Source organism: Lepus europaeus, chromosome 1 (genome assembly GCF_033115175.1).
Source record: "Lepus europaeus isolate LE1 chromosome 1, mLepTim1.pri, whole genome shotgun sequence".
Classification (NCBI taxonomy): domain Eukaryota; kingdom Metazoa; phylum Chordata; class Mammalia; order Lagomorpha; family Leporidae; genus Lepus; species Lepus europaeus.
The window spans coordinates 168,720,230-168,733,270 of NC_084827.1; the positions used below are offsets into that span (position 1 = coordinate 168,720,230).

The 13,041-nt window shown below is 41.2% G+C and overlaps 1 long non-coding RNA gene across 1 annotated transcript in view; it reads left to right on the plus strand.

Annotated features, from left to right (window-relative positions):
- The window catches only part of LOC133767709 (uncharacterized), a 90,551-nt gene extending 77,715 nt beyond the window's left edge, over nt 1-12,836 (plus strand). Inside the window, exon 3 of the long non-coding RNA XR_009866907.1 lies at nt 12,465-12,836. This is a non-coding gene — a long non-coding RNA (uncharacterized LOC133767709). The remainder of the gene's footprint in view (nt 1-12,464) is intronic.
- Nucleotides 12,837-13,041: the final 205 nt, after the last annotated feature.

A 13,041-nucleotide genomic window follows, 5' to 3' on the forward strand; every position in this document is an offset into this window, starting at 1 on the left:
ACCGCTCTTTTTCACCCTGCCAGCTCCATCCTCTCTGAAGGTTGCATGATTCTGACTGTGACCTACGGTTGTGACAGCCACCTTGATGTCCTAGGTCAGAGCTTGCCTTGGAGCTTCAGATCCTGTAGTCATTGTCTACCTGGCTTCTCCTTCTGGATCTTTCAAGGCACAGCACCTTCCGTAGTCCACAACACTGCATGTCCTCCCAAAACCTGCTGTCCAGAGTATGTTTGCTGTCTCACTGATTGTCAGTACCATGCAGACAGGCTCATGCTAGAAATCAAGGTGTCCTTACGGTGGCTTCCCATCCCTCATCCCACTCTATCCGACATCACACCTACTGGTTGACTGCTTTGGTATTTAGCAGTCTCTGCCCCTCCCTCTCCATACCTTGAGCTAAGTCAGGCTATCTATTTCACCCTGACTGCTTTAACAACTCCTTAACTAGTTTCCAATTCTTTTTTGTTTTCTAAGTCATTTTTTAGAGGAGTTCTAGGTTCACAGAAAAATTTGGGTGAAGGCACAGATTCCTTGATGCCACTCTTCCCCCACACAAACATAGCCTCCCTTATTTTCAGCGTTTTCTACCAGAAGAGAAAATTGGTTATGATTAAGGACCCTACAATATCATTATCCTCCAAAGTCCATAGTTTACATTAGGGTTGATCTTGGTGTTTTGCATGTTATGGATTTGGACAAATGTGTAATGACATGGGTGTGTCATTATACTGAATTATAACATAATAGTGGCTGTGCCCTAAAAATCTGTCCTCTCCTACATATTCACCCCTCCCTCAAGTCAACCCAAAGCAATCACGGGCCTTTTTACCATCTCCTTAGTTTTCTCTTTTCAAGAATTTCATGTAGTTCTAGCTGGGCTTCCATCTTCTTTTTACCTCTCTTTAAATTTTCCTTCACCTGCTCATAGATGCCTATAGATACTCTGTGTAAAAACACAGGTTGGACTGTGTCAGGGACTGAAACCCTTTGGTAGTTTCCCCACTGTCTTCAATTTCAGGTGAAACCTGTATCATATCGCACGCAGAGCTGTTTGGGAGTTGGTATCTGCCTCACTGGCACTCCCGTTTCATCTTACGCTTACACTCACGCTGAACAGCAGGTACCTGCATGAATACACCACACTCTTTTCCTGTCATGTCATTGGGGTAACATTACACCTTCTTTGGAACACACGTTTCCACTTTACTACACCCTTAAAGTTCATCTCACGCTAATCTCCTCCAAGGTGACTTCACCTGCTCTGACAAGCCAGAACCCTCACCCCGAGACTTCTCAAAGCCTCCCACAGATCTTTGACTTTGCACTTAGCCCTGTCTCTCTAGGGGTCTGTGAACTCCTAGAGGACAGGGACTGGGCCTTTTGTCACCATATCTCTATTACCTCACCCTTGACGTGACACATCCTCGTGGATTATTGAAATGAACTACCCGAGAGACTTTTCCCTGCTCCCTGTTGCAGAGTCAGAGTGGGGAATGTGCCTCACAGTGTCTTAGGGGAATTGATAAGAAGTGAATGTTCTCAGCCACTCAGTCCCAGATCAGCATCCAGGAAGGTAATTGATCTCACGGTGGTAACGCCTGAGGCGGGAGAACAGCATTTTACCTCAGAAGGCAGTGGCACACATGTGGATGCTGCACACGTTGAAGTCAAGAGGGCTGTGGAAAACCCACAATCATGTGGATATGGAAAAATCCCAGACAAAGGCCCTGTTTGAAATGACCTTGTCTGCCAAACAAGTGTGGTTATGCGACTCAGTGCTGCTCAGCAGGACTTCAGTGGAAATTGTGTGTTCAATTTATGTAAAATGCCTTTAGATAGACCCTGATACTTTCCCATTTCTACTTTTCTGCTGGCCAAAATATGGACATGTTGACTGAATAGTCATCCTGGGCCAAGAGCTAATGGTGAAAAACAGGCCACTAGGGGAAGGGCAATGAAACAGACAGAATAAAGGCGAGTGATGCTGTTCAGTTCCATGCTGGCCTTGGCCTCCTGTTTTGGATTTTTACATGTGAAAGGAATACTATTATACTTTGTTTCGGCTATGTTTTGGTTATGTGTCTGCAAGAGAAATCTTCAGAAGCAGACATTATATGACATCCCCAGGGAATTTTGAGCATCCTAATATCTTACAACTCAACCATGTTCTTGTAGTTGAAGGTATACCATATTTTCCCACTCCAGATTTTGATTGGTTAAGAATTAGGGCAGAGGAGACTTCCACACAGGCAGAGTGAACTAGGAAGTAGACATCACACGCAGATGAATGTCTGAACTCTTGAATTTTAAAGAATGATGGTGATTGCGCTCATGACTTTTGATAGAGTCACATGGTTTCAATTTGGGCCAACACTATCTCCTAGGAATGCATGCATATTTAGTCTGGTGTGCTGTAGAGCTACAGGCAAAACTGACAGTACAGCAACTGTGTTGGTGATGATGAGGCTGCCAGCAGTTTCAGGATGAGGACTTCCCTGGAAGAGCCAAGGAGCCCAGAATGTTTTTCAGACATTAAAGATCCACCTCCCAAATTCATTTTACCAATTTGTAGGACTAGTATTTGAATTAACAAACATTCCCAGAAAAGTTAGAAATGCTCAGTCATCAGCTCCAAAGAAATAGTTTTCAGGAAGGCACTAGTGGAGAGTAAAAGATAGTGGTTTATTTGGGAGAAGACAGACTCCAAGCAAGTCAAGCAAGGCTAAGCCTCTGCAAGACTGAAGGGAGAAGGTCACATGATGCACTTATCAGCCTGACTCCAGGCTCCATGAAGGCTGGCATGGACTGAGGATTCCCTCTTCACACCTTTGGGACATCAACAGTGCCCGAGATGGCCAGATCTGGGATGTTGGGACTTCTTTGGAAGCTATAAATCATGGCCTCTTCCAACTGTTGGCTCTCAAGACAGGCATTCAGTGAGCAAATTGGAGCTCAGCAGAGTGGGTAATCCACACAGGCCACAACTGGACAAGAAGTCTGCTTGCTCTCCCACCAAATGCAGGTGTCCCTTAGTGCAGGCCAGCCAAGGGCCTTTCCCCAGGTTCCCTCATCCTTCCCGGTAGCTAGTGGGAAGATCATCAAGGGCAGGGGACAGGGAGTGCCAGCCTTCTGTAGAAGAACACAGAGAGACAGTCAGGGCCCTCCTTCTGTCTGACTGCACTGCACTCCCCTCACTTCTTCTACCTTTATATTTTTCTGTTGTTCTTGAGAATTTGCAGTAGTTTCCAAATTGGGTTGCTCAAGAGAACTATAAAAATACAGACTCCAGGCCCCACATCCAGGAGACTTCTAATTCTACTGGCTTTGATGATTGTGCTTGGCTCTTGGAGTGGGAAGAGCCTCAGAAATTTCTTCTCAGGCCTGCAGTGGCAGTAAATCCTTTGTGATCAAAAAGAAAAAGGAAAAAGGGAACAAGACATCTAAGGCAAAAAAAAAGAAAAAAAGAAAAACTCGGCCATCCTTGTGGGTTGAAAGAAATATCATCATCTGTGTAGTGACTGACGATGAAAGTTTAATGATTTCAACAGACCCAGAAATCAAGTACTCCCTGAAATGGTTCCTGGGTTTCATTAAAGAGTTCGCTCCCCTTGGATAGTAGAGAAGCAGTATCACTGACTCAGGAACACAGAGAAAAGAAGGTGACATTTTCCTTGCTCTTTCTTCATCCCTGCGTTCCTCCAAACAGAAGCCCAGGACTCCCTCTTAGCCTGGAAAATCCTCCAAACGCTGCTTCCTGCATCCTTCTTCAAACTTACACTTTTACAGGAAACACATTTTCCTCCTCCCTTCACCTTTTCACCCAATCTCACCTCCAATCTAAATAGCCTGCAGTTCACTTAGGCCAGGAGGGCAGTCACCTGCAAAGTCAACTAGCTAATAACTGGATGTCCTTGGGGGTAGTGATGACTCCATGCAGTCCCTGGAGAAGCCACCCTCCTGAGGATTTACTCACTCTGTTCCTCTACAAGGGTGGTTGCTGGAACCAGGGAGACGTCATCTGCTGAGGAATGCAATTTTCCTTAGGACAGAAGGACCAAAGCATAGAAAGCTTGGCTACTGGCAACTGAAGATGTAGGCTAGAATAAGCCAGTTTTTCAGTGTCACCATGAATCTGGTACGCTGAAATGTTTTTGAATAAAATGATTGCAAATGCTGCTCTGTCCTGGCAGCTCTCTGGTATGGTATGAACATTCAAGGACAAGTGAAAACATGAGAAAAACGCCCTCCTGATTGTTCCCAGTCAGAAAGAGCTGTTCCGCAGGTCATTCAACAGCAAACTGCATTTGTTTATGAATACACATAAGTTGGGGGTACCCGGAATTTTACTTTAGGATCACAGACTGTTAGTTAGAGGGGAATTTTTAGAGTATTCCCTTGACTGAGAGAAAATTTGATTTGCCATCTCTAAGCATCCTGGAGAAATAAGTAACAACACAAAAGATAGAAGTGGAAGAAGTGAGGGGAGTGTGGTAAGGTAAAATGGAAGAAAGGCCCTGGCTGGCTCTAATGTTTGCTCTAAGTTGAGGGCTATGGAGAAAAATTGAATATCTTTAAAAATGGGAAAAAGAAGACAGCAGGTGCCATCCAGAGCCTTTTTCCTGTGCCCTTTGATAATTAGCAAAATTGAATTGATTGCTGATGGACAAGGATCCTACTGGTATTTCTAAGATGAGATTTTCAGTGCTCCATTTACAAGACACGTCCTCAGCTTGTTTCGGAGGACTGCTCGTTTCTCACAACTAAGCTTTGTTTGAAATATACCCCCCTGGATGAAGACCAGACTTGTGAGATGATGAGCAAGACCAACCTAAAAATCCCAGAATACCCATTCTATTCTCAGAAAGACAATAGCAGGAATCACAAGTTTACACACATTGTTAAGTAAGACTTCTTAAAAATATTAGGCAACATTAAGAGTTCCTTTCAATTCTTTCCCCACATGGCAACCGTGTTTTCTCCACTTGGATATTGTACTTCAACATCATAGAGAAGATCAAAGACCTCTGACAACTCACTTTCTGTGGGACTCAGCTTTGAATGCCAACATGTACTTGTTACAAACATACCCTTTGATTGGTCTCTCCATACAAGTTTTCATTTTTAATACAAATATTGTCATAAATCTCTAAGTGTTAGAGTTTTCCCCTATGACCTATACTTAGATTGAGTCTCTTTGTTTGTAATAATGTTGTTGAAATTCAGCCCTCTGGTTGCAAGATAGAAACTTAATCTGTTCTTGGACTTTCATGGTATTGGACAAAGAGGTGGGTCTAAAGACAGCTCTTTAATTTATCTCTGGGTCAGACTAACCTGCAGTGGGAGTTCCTGGAAGCCAGGTAGTCACTGCAGAGTCCAGGTGTGGATGACTGATTGCTATTGTGAAAACATGCCAAAGCAAGGGATATATTTTCTTCATGTAGCACTTTTTATCAGAGGATATGTAATCACACTTTGTACCATGATCTGTTCTTCTCAAAGCATATTTTCACAGAGTACCTTTTCCCTTCTACTGCCATGAATATGTGTGAAAGGGGCTCTAGACGCTTCTTGGATTCCTAGAACTTGATAACTCCTACATACCTCCCAGTCCTCATAACTTCTTCACTACTGACTGCCATGAGGCCTTTATGATAAATGTCCTAATGAGTCACCATCAGGAAGCTAGGACCATCTCAGATCCTCCCTCAGCTACCAGATTATTACCACATGAAACATAAAACATTGCCTTGATGGCCCCCCCCCACCTCCCCTCCCCTTTTCATGGGAGCTTCTAGAATACAAGGTAATCATCAGCAAGATCTCCCATATTCTTTCCTTCAATAATTCCTTCCTCTCCTTACCCTGAGTCCTGGATCTACCCAAGAACACGGCTTTCCCTTCACCTTTCTCAAGTGGGGACTATTCTAGCTCTAGCCATCCTCTTGGGATAAGCCAAGGACCTAGAGGTGGGATAGGTATCCTTGTTCCTTATTATCACTTTTCCAAATTATGGTCTTTCTCCCTTCCCTTTCTTTCCCCACCTAGTTGTGAAGCTCATGCTATCAGACCAAAGCATTGCTACCCCTCCTTATTACAGTCATCTGTGGACCCAAGGTCACTCATCCCTTGATCCTAGAAGAGTTTAGATCCTGGTTCAGTATCACTCTTCAGTGGCACATTTGTCACAACACTTGAAGATTTCATACTAGTTTAGATAATCCTAATCCTTGGCCTCTGAGGTCCTTAATCTCTCTTCCAATGACTTGTCCATATCCCATCTAATGGTCTTAGCCTTGCCACAGCCAAGGATGCTGTATTTTATCAAATGCTTTCTCTGAATTTGTTTTAAATAGCCAAGTGCCCTTGTATTGGGTGTGTATACATTTATTATAGTCAAATCTTCCTGCTGCGTTGATCCCTTAACAATTACATAGTGCCCTTCTCTGTCTCTTTTAATAGCTAATGTGCTAAAGTCTACTTTGTCTGCTATCAGGATGGCTATTCCTGTTCTTTTCTGCTTTCCATTATCATGGAATATCTTTTTTCATCCTTTCATTTTCAGTCTGAGTGTATCTTTGTTGGTGATGTGTGTTTCATGCAGGCAGTCTTATTTAGCAATCCATTCAGCCAGTTTGTTTCTTTTAATTGGAGAATTTAGACCATTTACATTGAAGTTATTATTGATAAGAATTGATTCAACCCTACCACTTTCCCATAAATATTCCTATTGTTTACTTTGGATTTCTTTTGTACTTTCATTAGGAGATTTTCTCCTTCACATTCTTTCACGATGATGACTATTTTCCGTGTGAAGCACATTCTTAAGCATCATTTGTAAGGCTGGATAAATGGTGAAAAATTCTTTCAATTTCTTTTTGATATGGAAAGTCTTTATTTCAACTGCATTCATAAATGAAAGCTTTGCATGGTGCAGTATTCTGAGTTGACAATTTTTTTCTCTAAGACTTGGACTACATCTTGCCATTCTCTCCTAGCCTGTAGAGTTTCTGATGAGAAACCAGCTATCAGTCTAATTAAAGATTCTCTGAAGCTAATCTGGCATTTCTGTAGTCACATTTTAGAATCCTTTATTTATGTTTTAGTGTTGAAAGTTTGACTATATTTTGTTGTGGTGAAGAACTTTTCTGGTCATGTCTATTAGAAGTCTATGTGCTTCCTGTACTTGGATGTCCCTTTCTTTCTCCAGATTAGGGAAGATTTCTGTTGTTATTTCACTGAATAGACCTGATAATCCATTCTGTCTTTCTATGCCTCAGGAACTCCTGTGACACATATTTGATAGTATCCCATCAATCTCAAACACTGTTTTTAGTTTTTCTAATTTCTTCTGTTTTTTTTTTTTTTGTCTGATTCCAAAGATTTGTCTTCTAGCTTGCATATTCTTCTTCTGTCTCACTGAATTTGTTGTTAAGATTTTCCACCATTTTTTTTTTTTTTGACAGGCAGAGTGGACAGTGAGAGAGAGAGACAGAGAGAAAGGTCTTCCTTTTTCCATTGGTTCACCCCACAATGGCCGCTGTGGCAGGCGCGCTGTGGCCGGCGCACCGTGCTGATCAGAAGCCAGGAGCCAGGTGCTTCTCCAGGTCTCCCATATGGGTGCAGGGCCCAAGCACTTGGACCATCCTCCACTGCCTTCCCAGGCCACAGCAGAGAGCAGGACTGGAAGAGGAGCAACAGGGACAGAATCCGGTGCCCCAACCGGGACTAGAACCCGGGGTGCTGGCGCCACAGGCGGAGGATTAGCCTATTGAGCCTTGGTGCCGCCCTCCACCATATTTTTTATTGGACATATTGAATTCTTATTTTCTAATATTTCAGTTTTCTATTTCAATATATCTCATGGGAAATTCTCATTCATGTCATTTATGAATCTCTTTAACTCATGTATTTACTTCTTTTTGTTTTTGAGTAATCTTATGATCAATCTTTCGAATTCCTTTTCAGGAATTTCATCAATCTCTTCATTTTCACATTCTGATATTGAAGTGTTGTATTCCTTTTGGGGGAGTCATGTTGTCTTACTTGTTCATGTTTCTTGTGTTCTACATTGATTTTTTTAGGCATTTGTGAAACAACTTGTTAGTTTTCTCCTCTGATGGCTTTGTCTTTGAATTATGCCTCTGTGACTTAGTGAAATGTCTGCTCCTTCAGTGGGTATTCAGAAATGTGTAATGTTGTCATATAATGGCACCTCACAGCCGGCAGCTGACTGTGCCACGTGGCTGGCTACAGTGGCATCTCTGTCTTCCCTCCTCTTGTTCCACAGAGTCTAAATTACTTTTTCAGTAAAAGTCTTTTTCACCAAAAGATTGCATCAGTCAGACCCCTGGAAACATGATCCCTCCTTTGTTCCCTTTGTTCTTTTTATATCCCAGAGCAGCCAAAGTTAGTGTGGCTACACTCTATTCCATAATCTTTTTTTTTTTTCTTGAGACTTTTGATTTATTTGAGAGGTAGAATTACAGACACAGAGAGGGAGTGACAAAAAGGTCTTCCATTGGCTGGTGTATTGCCGAAATGGCCACGAAGGCTGGAGGTGGGTGGATACAAAGGCAGGAGCTAGGTTTCTTCCAGGTCTCCCACACGGATACTGGGGCTCAAGTACCTGAGTAATCTTATTGCTTTCCCAAGTCATAGTGGAGAGCTGGATTGGAAGAGGAGAAGCCAGAACATGAACAGGTGCTTCTATGGGATGCCAGTACCACAGGCTAAGGCTAATGCTGGCCCCATTTTTAAAAATTCTTACCCACTAACTTAATGCTGCTAGAGCTAGCCCACCATATTCATTGGCTTGTCCCCCTACTCATGCTCCTGGAGGATTATCGCTATCCCAGCTCTCCCACTTTGTACTGATATCCTTGCTTCTGTTTACTGTACGGTGGAAGAAATCCGAAGGCTTCCAACAGGCAGCAGCCAACTGGCCTCCATCTGTCCATGTAGATGATAATTTGTCTTCCTTTAGGAATGTTGGGCAATGACTTTGTTCCTGATGAAGACCGACCCCAGCCATCATACTGTTCCCTGAGTTCCATATACTTTTTCCAGGTCATGCCACTAAGAACTTCTCTCCCTCTAGCCTGCATTTCATTTCCCCTGTGTGGCTGCATCATTATCATAGTAGGCAATGCTGTATGATTTCCCAGCTTAAAATTCAAAGAGCACTGTTTCCACCAATCCTTCCATATATCACCATTTCTCTGTTCCCACTCTAGCAAAAATCACTTAAAGGTTTGGCTACACTAGCTTGCTCTACTTCCTCTTCTTAGGAGTTTCTATGAGGATTTATGGTTCATAAATGTGAATTTTAAAATTCTCTGTGTTAGTGTGTGTCAAAAATTTTTTTGTGTGTCAAAATTTACCACAACTTTAGTGACTTAAATTATTACACAGCTTTTTTTTTCAAATCAGGAGTTCAGGTACTGCAGGGCTGGGTTTGCTGCTGAAGGTGTCACAGGATGAAATCCTGTTGGTCAGGACTGTGGTCTTGTCTGGGCTTAGACGCCTTTCCAAGATCTACTGATAGTTTCAGAATTCAGTTCCTGGTGGTCATAAGACTGAGATTCTCCTTTTCCTTTGGCCATGACTCGGGGCCCTCTCTCAGTTTCCAGAGGACAGCCATAGTCCTCACCTGGGCCCTATGAGTAGCTCTGTCTCTCACTTAAGGTCATTGCTAAATAGTTACCACCACTGTCACACCCTATGCCTTAGCTTGCCTTTCCTTTTTTGTGATCAGACGTATAGTATTTTGTATGACTGGTTTATATCCCTCACCCATCCCTGCTACCTTGTTTAGGGATAGCCTTCATGAAGGTAGATAGTACTTCATTTTGTTCATTGATATGTCCCTAATAATTTAAGATAATAGATATTCAATAAGTACTTATTGCACTTATCTCTGCTCTTTGAAGATCAATGCAAGAAAATAAATTAATAGTTTCTGCATGGTGAGATTGTACTACATTGGTTTAAGATTATCAGATGGTTTAACAAAAAATAATAGATGGAAACTATTTTTAGGTAAACATTATTTATATCAGTGAACACTTGATGACAAGTTATAGATACATTCTTTTTCTTACCAAATAAGAAAAAATATTTTTTAAAGATTTATTTACTTGTTTGAGGTTAGAGTGATGCAGAGAAAGAGAGTAAGATACAGAGAGATCTTCCATCTGGTGATTCATTCCCCAAATGATCACAACAGCCATATCTGGGCCAGGCCAGAGTCTGTAGACAGGAACTCCATTCCAGTCTCCCACACGGTGCCAAGGACCTAAGCATTTGAGCCATTATCTGCTGCTCTCTGAGGCACATTAGCAGGAAGTTGGATTGGAAGAGGAGCAGCTGGTACTCTGAATTGGTGCTCATACGGGGTGCTGGTGTCACAATTGATAGTCCTAACGTGCTATGCTGCAATGTTGGCCCCAATAAGATGTGTTTTAAAACTTAAAAATCCCCACAAAATGAATTTTTTATGAATTCAGGACTGGTTATCTTATAACCATTAAACTAATGTCTCAAAAGTTATTTCATTCTGGTTTTTAATACAGAAAATAAGAATAATTATCAAATAGTTCTTATACAGCAGCAGGTTCCCTGTGGGAAGCACATTTCTGCTTATCAAGAAATGACATGAACATCATGCCCCTCATAACAACTCTTTTCCTAAAGAGAATTTGGAGGGAGCCCCTTTTTCATGTTGACAACCTCCAGATTTGAGTTACTCATCATGAGATTGAACACAATTAACCAAATGAAAAACTCAGAGCATGGTATCATGAATTCTAACCACTCATTCAAGATTTCTTAGATTCATATTTGTGCCTTGGAGGTGAATTTATGATCTACATAAACAAGAAATTCATTTTTCTGCAATTTGAATATGGCCTTCATGCCAGAAATTAGAGCATCAATTTTTGAAAGGCACTTTGGAACCGAATTAAATCTTTAAAATTCTTGATTTGAAGCTGATGGAGTTGCCAAAAGTGTCTTGCTTTTAAAAATTCTTCAATAAATAATTTAAAATTCTACAAGTCCTTTGATTTATAAATCTTACTTCTAACACTTTAGCCTAAGAAAATAGTCCTGTAAATGAAACTTAATGGAAAGTATTCAGACTTCAGAAGCAGATAGGCCTGAATTCTGAACCCAGCTCCAGCATTAATGTGTTGTGTAATTAAGTAAGGCTTTTTTTGTCCATTTTTTCCCATGAAAAAATGGGAATAACATGTATCTTTTCAGATTATGGTGAGATTTAGGGATATTAGAAATAGAGTTCTGTGGGGTCGGTGCTGTGGCTCACTTGGTTAATCCTCTGCCTGCGGCGCCAGCAACCCATGTGGGCATCGGGTTCTAGTTTCAGTTGCTCCTCTTCCAGTCCAGTTTTCTGCTGTGGCCTGGGAGGGCAGTGTAGGATGGCCTGAGAGCTTGGGCCCCTGCATCTGCATGGGGAAGAAGAACTTGACTCCTGGTTTCAGATCGGCATAGCTCCGGCAGTGGTGGCCATATAGGGAGTGAACCAATGGAAGGAAGACCTTTCTCTCTGTCTCTCTCTCTCTCACTGTCTATGACTCTACTTGGCAAATAAATAAATTTAAAAAAAGAAATAGAGTTCTGTAGGCCTGTGTGATCCATAGATCATGCTCAAAAATGATCACTATGGAGCATCCTCCGGTTTAAAAACATGGCTAACAATGTTGAAAAGTTTGGAGCAAACTAAGTGTCCAGTGATGGGGGGTTGTGAAATAAATTTGGATAAACCCATACACTAAAATATTCTGTAGCAATTTAAAAGGATATCACAAATTTTAAATGACCTAGAAAAATGTTCATGAGAAAGTATACCTGAAATTCCATTGTTAGGCATAGGAATCAAAACAGGCACTGTGACAAAAACATGTATATAAATGTTCCCAGCAATGTTATGTGTGACAGCCAAAAGATTGAAACAACACAAATGCTCAACAATTGATGAATGGATAAATGAACTGTGTTATATCCAGACAATGGAATATTATTCTTTCATAAAAATAATAAAATACTGATCCAAGATTGAACTTTAAAAACACTGCAATAAGTGAAAGAAGTCAGACACAAAATCATATTTTTCTGTTTGTATGAAACATCTAGAGTAGGTGACTCCATACACAGGAAGCAGATTGGTGATTTCTACGGGTCTGGGGATGTGAGGAATGAGAGGTAAGTACTGAAGGAGAATGTGGGTTCTTTTTGTGTTGATGAAGAAATTCTGCAACCAGATAGTGATGATGGCTGTATGGCAATGTGAATGTGCTGGATGCTACTGAATTGTATGCTTCTAAATGGTTAATGAGAATAAATTGTGTGTTATGCATATTTTACCACAACAAAAAATATTACCTGAAGAGTAGTATTAAGTAGAACTTTTGCTGTGATGTTTCCTTCCTTTACCTTCTTTCATATAGATGAACAATCGAAAAAGAGGGAATCTTCCCAAGTTCTTTCTATGAAGCCAGCATCAACTTAATCCCTAAACCTGAAAAAGATGCAGCATTGAAAGAAAATTACAGACCAATATCCTGATGAACATAGATGCAAAAATCCTCAATAAAATTCTGGCTAATAGAATGCAACAACACATCGGAAAGATCATCCACCCAGACCAAGTGGGATTTATCCCTGGCATGCAGGGATGGTTCAATGTTCACAAAACAATGTGATACACCACATTAACAGACTGCAGAAGACAAACCATATGATTATCTTAATAGACGCAGAGAAAGCATTTGATAAAATACAACACCTTTTCACGATAAAAACTCTAAGCAAACTGGGTATGGAAGGAACATTCCTCAATACAATCAAAGCAATTTATAAAAAACCCATGGCCAGCATCCTATTGAATGGGGAAAAGTTGGAAGCATTTCCACTGAGATCTGGTACCAGAAAGGAATGCCCACTCTCACCACTGCTATTCAATATAGTTCTGGAAGTCTTAGCCAGAGCTATTAGGCAAGAAAAAGAAATTAAAGGGATACAAAT